A 7,766-nucleotide genomic window follows, 5' to 3' on the forward strand; every position below is an offset into this window, starting at 1 on the left:
TTAAAAAAAAAAACTTATTATGAAAGAAAGGTACTTACTTTTCTAAGATATTTATAGTTTATTAGTGACATTTAATATTTAATAGTCTATTTTTTTTCTAGAAAAAGCATATAGAACGAAATACAGCTATCAAAAATCAACCTAAGGCCTAGTCACTTTTGGTTTTTTCTTTTATGGACTCAGCTTAGTCTCTAGAAGTAGCCCAATAAACATCAATGCGAAAGGGATTGAATAAAATGAAAAGTCCAACAGTATACCAAAAAAAAATGAAAAGTCCAACAAGACTTGATCTTTTAAAGACAAGAAAAACCATTATGGGTGCAAATTGTTTACGTGTAATAAATTTGGTTTCTCATGTTGTCATTTGAAGATGTTTATGACAATGAATTGATCGAAAATAAAAGAGAAGAAAGTTCCTGACCCAAAAAAAAAAAAAGAAAAGAAAAAAAAAAGTTTAGAAATGTGAAAGAATGCAGCTGACATCTGGCTCAAGTAGTAAAATCATATGTCTCTTAATATATTATATTTAAGTTAATTATTTTTACTGAATGTACGTATAAAACTATTTTAATCTGATACTGCATCAAAATTAAATTCTATTATAAAACAAATTCATTATATCGACTACATATATATTGCATTTTATTGTTGATTGACGAGGTAGACCTTAACATACTTGATCAACAAAATATCTAATTTTTATAAAAAGCATAAAAAGAATCTAATCTATATAATAACCAAAAAGAAAACAGGGTTAATATGATCAAGTATATTCTCAGATTAAGAGGATGCACCTCTTTTGGTTGGTAAAGTTATTAGTGATATAATATGTAACGGTGTAGAAAATAGCTGGATCTAGTAGAATTAGATAATTAAAAATAGAAAAGAAAAGAATTTATTGGGTAAAAAAGAAATTCGAAGAGAAAAAATATCTTAAGACATTTTACGATTCACATATTTCTTTTCTATTATAATTTTTAATATTCAAACCTATTTTTACATAGTACAGATACAATGTTAGTAGAATTGTGGTTGATACCTATGGAATAATAATATTTAATTTTCATGTAAAGAATATTTTTTACTTGAAAGTTGAGACTGAAATATCACTCTACAAATTTTCATAGCATCATTCGTCTACTTAATTAGCACTTTATGAACAGAACAATAATATTATAAACTAATATAATTTCGTTATATATGAAGATGGATGGAATATAATCCGAGCAATATTATATATATTATTTATAAGATAATGGCCTTGGAGTTACAATGAAGGTTGCTTGTGAGGGTGTTGGTAATTGTTGGTATCTTCATAGGGCCAACAACAATATAGTAATTGACATGTTATTATGTCGTTAAGCTAAGAATTTTGATGAACCGCCTGGGGAATTTTAGATGTTGCTATTATATTAAAACGCATAAATTCTTATTCAATTCCTATGTGTTCATAAAGTAAGATATTTGTAAACTATTTATTGTTTGCCACATTGTGATTTGTAAGAAAGTGATGCTAGCTAGCCAAAAAATAATTATAATATAGAAATGTCATGTAAAAATTTTTATTTTTTTTATAAGCAAGTGATATATACTTTCTTATCATTTATCCTTTTTATCACCTACTATTTTGCCAAAAAATAATTATAATATAGAAATGTCATGTAAAAATTTTTATTTTTTTTATAAGCAAGTGATATATACTTTCTTATCATTTATCCTTTTTATCACCTACTATTTTACTGTATATTTGGAGTTATTAATGTTCTTTCCAAAATTAATTTCAGTTTTTCTCAAATTAAATCCCTAACATCTCTCAATCACATTATTATTCATTAAATGCAATAATTTTATGCAAAAATTATAGAAGTTAAATTAAAAAATTTTAACAATTTCTACTATACAACTTATATTTTATATATAGACTATTAAAAAATAAAATATAAAATATAAAATATAAACAAAAATTTAAAAATAATTATTAACTCGTCATATTAAAATCAATAAATAAGAATACATATAAATATTAAATAAAAATATTAAAATAATTAGAATCATGACCTACTAGTGGACATATGAGATAATTTGAAAAATACAATAAGACGTATAGTTTAAAATTTGATAATATTAATTATAAAAATTTATTAATTATAGACATCATAGCTATGAAATTATGAATATTATGAGTATAAATTATGGATGTTATTAATATGAAATTATGGATGTTATGTATATGACTTTATGGATGTTATGAGTAAATTTATCAATTGAATAAATTAATTTAAGAATTTGACATTTTTTTAAATTCAATTATGATAAAATTTAAAAACATTTGTATTAACTTTATAGTTACTTATGCAATAACTAAAAAATGATACGTGTATGGATGTAATATCTAATAAATATGAATTTAATTTTTAGATGTTAGTTGTATGTAATTATGGATGTTATGTATATGAACGTATGAATATTATGTATATGAACATAGTAGTATAATATAATTATAAATACACATAAAAACACAAAAAAAAATCGGTTTATTACCATACCTCATCAAAACTAGTGTGATTTTTCATATCCTCAAAAATTGGTTGATTGACAACAACCTCGTCGGGTGAGTCCGTCTGTTGTTCAAATTCTTCATCAGTACCTTCTACCATAAGTACCGTATTAAGGTCGAATTCAATTGCCATATTATTTGCAATGATAAAAATGACTTCTTGTAAAATTTTTTGGCCTATTCTGAATTTTTAATTGTGCTTGCAATGGTATTAGAGTTGTGAATTTTGAACGAAAGTAATTGAATTAATGAAAATAAAACCATATTAGGGTAGCTTTCAAGTTTTGTATTTCCATTAAATGATGATAAATGACTTAACAAAAATAAAAAACCAATTACAATTAAATCATTTAATACAAATTATCATTACCGTTCTTTATAATTATTATTAGTTTTTATTGTAGTAAGTTTAGATGGTGTATATTTCTATTAATTTTTGAGAAAGTTTACGAGCCAGCAGTTTTATTAAAATTTGGCTAACATTTAATCAATAAAAAAAAGTAAATAATTCTATACCATTAGATATAATTTCGTACCATTAAAAACACTAAAAATAACTAATTGATAACTACAAATTATAAAACTTACTAACTTTCTAACACTCCTTTTAATTTTTTAATGATACATCATTAATAACTGCTGACATGTAAAATAAAATTTGAGTTATAATAGCAGAGAGTTCTTCCAAACTCAAAAACAAATGTTGATGGAATTATAAATAGGTTGTTTTTGAGTTATAGAAAATGATGTGGTATTGATCCGTTTGATTGTTGATAGTTATAACGAAAATGACAACGGATTATACTTTTACTGTGTTCATTGTCTTGTGTTTTTAGTTGTATTTTATATTTTTTTTTTCCTGCTTCACTCTATTGTGCTAAGCTTTTTTTCAACAACAACAACAACAACAAAGCCTTGTCCCACTAATAAGTGGGGTCGGCTACATGAATCAAACAACGCCATTGTGCTCTGTCATGTATCATGTCTACAGAGAGACCGTTTACATGTAGATCTCGTTTGACCACCTCGTGGATGGTCTTCTTAGGTCTTCCTCTGTCTTTCGCTCTTTGTCCATCTTCCATCTCATCCACCCTCCTGACTGAATGTTCTATCGGTCTTCTTCTCACATGTCCAAACCACCTGAGACGCGATTCAACCATCTTTTCCACAATGGGTGCTACTCCAACCCTCTCCTTTATATCTTCATTCCTTATTTTATCCAATCACGTATGACCACTCATCCATCTCAACATCTTCATCTCTGCCACACTCAGCTTATGTTCGTGTTCCCCTTTAGCCGCCCAACACTCCATACCATACAGCATAGCTGGTCTTATAGCGGTGCGATAGAATTTACCTTTAAGTTTTAAAGGCACTTTTTTGTCGCATATAAAACCAGATGCACTCCGCCATTTTGACCAACCTGCTTGAATCCTATGATTTACATCCTGTTCAATCTCTCTATTATCCTGTATGATACACCCAAGATACTTAAAACTTTTAACTTTTCGTAGGATGTTTTCTCCAATCTTCACCTCTATATTGGGGTTTTCCCTTCTCAAACTGAACTTACATTCCATATATTCCGTCTTGCTATAGCTTATGCGCAGACCATACACTTCTAGAGCTTCTCTCCATAACTCCAACTTCTTATTTGGGTCTTCCCTTGACTCTCCCATAAGGACGATATCATCGGCAAAAAGCATGCACCATGGCACAGGCTCTTGGATGTGCTCTGTGAGTACTTCCAAGACTAATGTGAAAAGGTATGGACTTAAGGATGATCCTTGGTGTAATCCTATACCAATAGGGAATTCCTCTGTCACACCACCTTGAGTCTTCACACTAGTTATGACCCCATCATACATGTCTTTAATTGCCCGAATATATGCGATCCTTACTCTCCTCTTTTCTAAAACCTTCCATAAGACCTCCCTTGGTACCCTATCATACGCTTTTTCCAAATCAATAAACACCATATGTAGATCCCTTTTATTACTACGATACCTCTCCATCATCCTTCTTAATAGGTATACCGCTTCAGTGGTAGATCTGCCTGGCATAAATTCAAATTGGTTCTCTGTTACTTGTGTCTCTTTTCTCAACCTCCGTTCTATCACCCTTTCTCATAACTTCATAGTATGACTTATAAGCTTAATCCCTCTATAGTTTCCGCAACTTTGTATATCCCCCTTATTCTTGTAGATAGGTACCAATGTACTCTTTCTCCACTCATCAGGCATCTTCTTTGACCTTAAAATCTCATTAAAATGCTTGGTTAATCAGTTGATGCCTTTTTCTCCAAGACCCTTCCAAACCTCAATCGGGATATTATCAGGTCCTACTGTCCTGCCATTTTTCATCTGCTTTAGAGACTCTTTTACCTCAAAGTCTCAAATCCTTCGATAGTAGTCAAATTTTTGGTCTTCTTCCCTTGTGCATAATCGACCAAGGCTCGGAAGAGTCTTTTGTCCCTCATTAAATAACTCGTAGAAGTAGTTCTTCCACCTTTCATTAATCTTCTCCTCTTGAACCAACACCTCTCCATCCTTATCCTTTATGCACTTAACTTGATCCAAATCTCTCGTTCTTCTTTCCCGACTCTTTGCGATTCTATATATACCTTTTTCTCCTTCTTTCGTGCCCAAAGACTGATAGAGACCCTCATATGCTCTTGTTCTTGCTTCACTTACAGCCACTTTTGTCTCTTTCTTAGCCGCCTTATATTTTTCCCAGTTATCTGCATTGCGGCATAAAAACCACTCTTTAAAGCATTCCCTTTTTATCTTTATCTTTTCTTGTATACTCGCATTCCACCACCAGGACTCCTTGTCTCTTGGTCCTATTCCTTTAGATTCACCAAAACTTTCTTTTGCTGTTCTTCTAATAACTTCTGCCATCTCCCTCCACATCTCTTCCGCGCTTCCATTCCCATCCCACTTTGCCTCTTCTCCTACCTGTCTTAGGAAGCTTTTTTGTTCCTCACCTTTCATCTGCCACCACCTCATTCTTGGGTTCTTCGTATGATGTCTTTTCCTCAACTTTTGCTCAACGCGAAAATCCATGACGAGCACCCTATGTTGTGTTGTCAAACTCTCTCCCGGGATAATTTTACAGTTAATGCAAAATTTTCGGTCGACTCTCCTCAACAAGAAGAAGTCGATTTGAGAGCTTGTCATGCCACTCTTATAGGTTATAAGATGTTCGTCTCTCTTTTTAAAACATGTATTTGCGATGAAAAGATCAAAAGTTGAGGAAAAATCCAAAATAGTTTTACCCTCGGCATTGGTCACCCCGAAACCATGGCCTCCGTAAATACTCCCATATCCAGTCACTTCTCTCCCAACATGGCCATTTAAATCTCCTCCTAAGAAAATCTTATCTCCCAAAGGTATGCCTTGAACCAAACTCTTTAGATCCTCCCAAAACATTATCTTGTGTTGTTCGTCCGAACCCACTTGCGGTGCATAGGTGCTAATCACATGGAAAGCACCTCCCTCTACCACAAATTTGATAGAGATGATCCGATCTCCCACCCTCTTGACATCCACTACGTCCTTCTTCCACTGCTTATCCACAATTATTCCAACCCCATTCCTATTCTTCACATTTCCTGTATACCAAAGTTTGAAACCAAAAGTATCCAACTCCCTAGCCTTTGCACCAACCTATATCGTTTATTGTAGGCACATAATGTTAATCTTCCTCCTTGTCATGGTGTCCACCACCTCCATAGACTTTCCTGTTAGAGTGCTTATGTTTACATTAGTATTTTTAAGAAGTTGAAATATCTTGGTGTATGCAACGAATAATTAATTAATAACTTACAGAAAAACTAGTTGGGAGGTTATAATAAGGATGCTGAGGTTAATATTTCTAAAACCAAAAATATATATAAAAGATGCATGTAATTCTTTTAGTATGTTTTCCTTTTAAATTTAAAAAACGAGATATTATTGCATAAATGCATAATGTTTGATTCTTCATGGAGATTAATTATACTAACCCATCAATTCATAGGGACACATTTTAAATGATAATCTGATAATTAATTGTCATAACAAAGGCTGATATGCAGCTTTATAGATGGATTAATCAGAATCCACTTAAAGGCTCCATATAAACATGCATGCATGACCAAGTTGCTTTCATTTTTGCTGTTGGATCTTTGACTTTTCTATAACATCCTGTCTTAAAACCTTTATCGTACGGTTATGATATTTAAAAGAAGATAGTCGTACACTACATTTTTGTTTATTGTTTTATATTTTTTAATACATGATAACTGATTTAGTTATTGATTTTTTATATACTTATAGCATTTTTCTTATTAAAGACAGAAAATTTTGTAGCTCGAAGTATTAATTAACCTATTTAAAAAAGAAAAATTTATTAAATCAAACTCCCCTCGAACGAAGGAATTGGTAAAATAATAATATGAAAAATTAATTATTATTAAATTAAAAGTTTTAAAAAATTTAAAATTCAATTTATTTATTGATTGGTTTACTTGAAAAGAAAAAATTATTGAATAAATCTTGTGGATAACATATTGTCCAGCATAAAAATCCGATTAGAAACAAACTGTCGGTCATCTTGCCACTGAGTTTTAAACCTTTTAAGCTATGTGGACAAATTGAATGGACCAATTGATTAATTACATTGAAATACACATCAACAAATAAAAAATATATATTACTCACCATTGTCATGAAAGTATTTATTCAACAGTTTAATTTTTTGGTGACTTCAAAAAAAATAAGCAACAACTAAAAAAGGAAAAATAACCAAGAAACTGTTTAAGAAAGACAGTTTTACCGAATACTATTCTTAAATTCCTTTTAAGGTAATAAAAGTTCTATTTGAGAAGAAAGGGTCCTCATTACAATTTTTACCATGATATCTGCTACTATATTTATATCTCTCAAGATCAACTGAAGATCAGCACGCTATTTTTAAGATATCATCTCGGATTTTTAACACAAAATGATCAATAAACCCAGAACAATCATGTAAATTTTATTGACAATAGTAAAAGCCTCCACACAGTCTGTCTCACATATAATGTCTCTTTGTCCTGAGTTTCATGTTAAAAAAAAACCTCTCCAAATAACAAACAACTCTCCTTATAAAATACTACGATTCTTAACAGTTTAATTTAATAGAAAGATATATAAATATTTATATTTATAATATGTTTTCTATAAGT

This window comes from Arachis ipaensis, chromosome B06, assembly GCF_000816755.2.
Source record: "Arachis ipaensis cultivar K30076 chromosome B06, Araip1.1, whole genome shotgun sequence".
Classification (NCBI taxonomy): domain Eukaryota; kingdom Viridiplantae; phylum Streptophyta; class Magnoliopsida; order Fabales; family Fabaceae; genus Arachis; species Arachis ipaensis.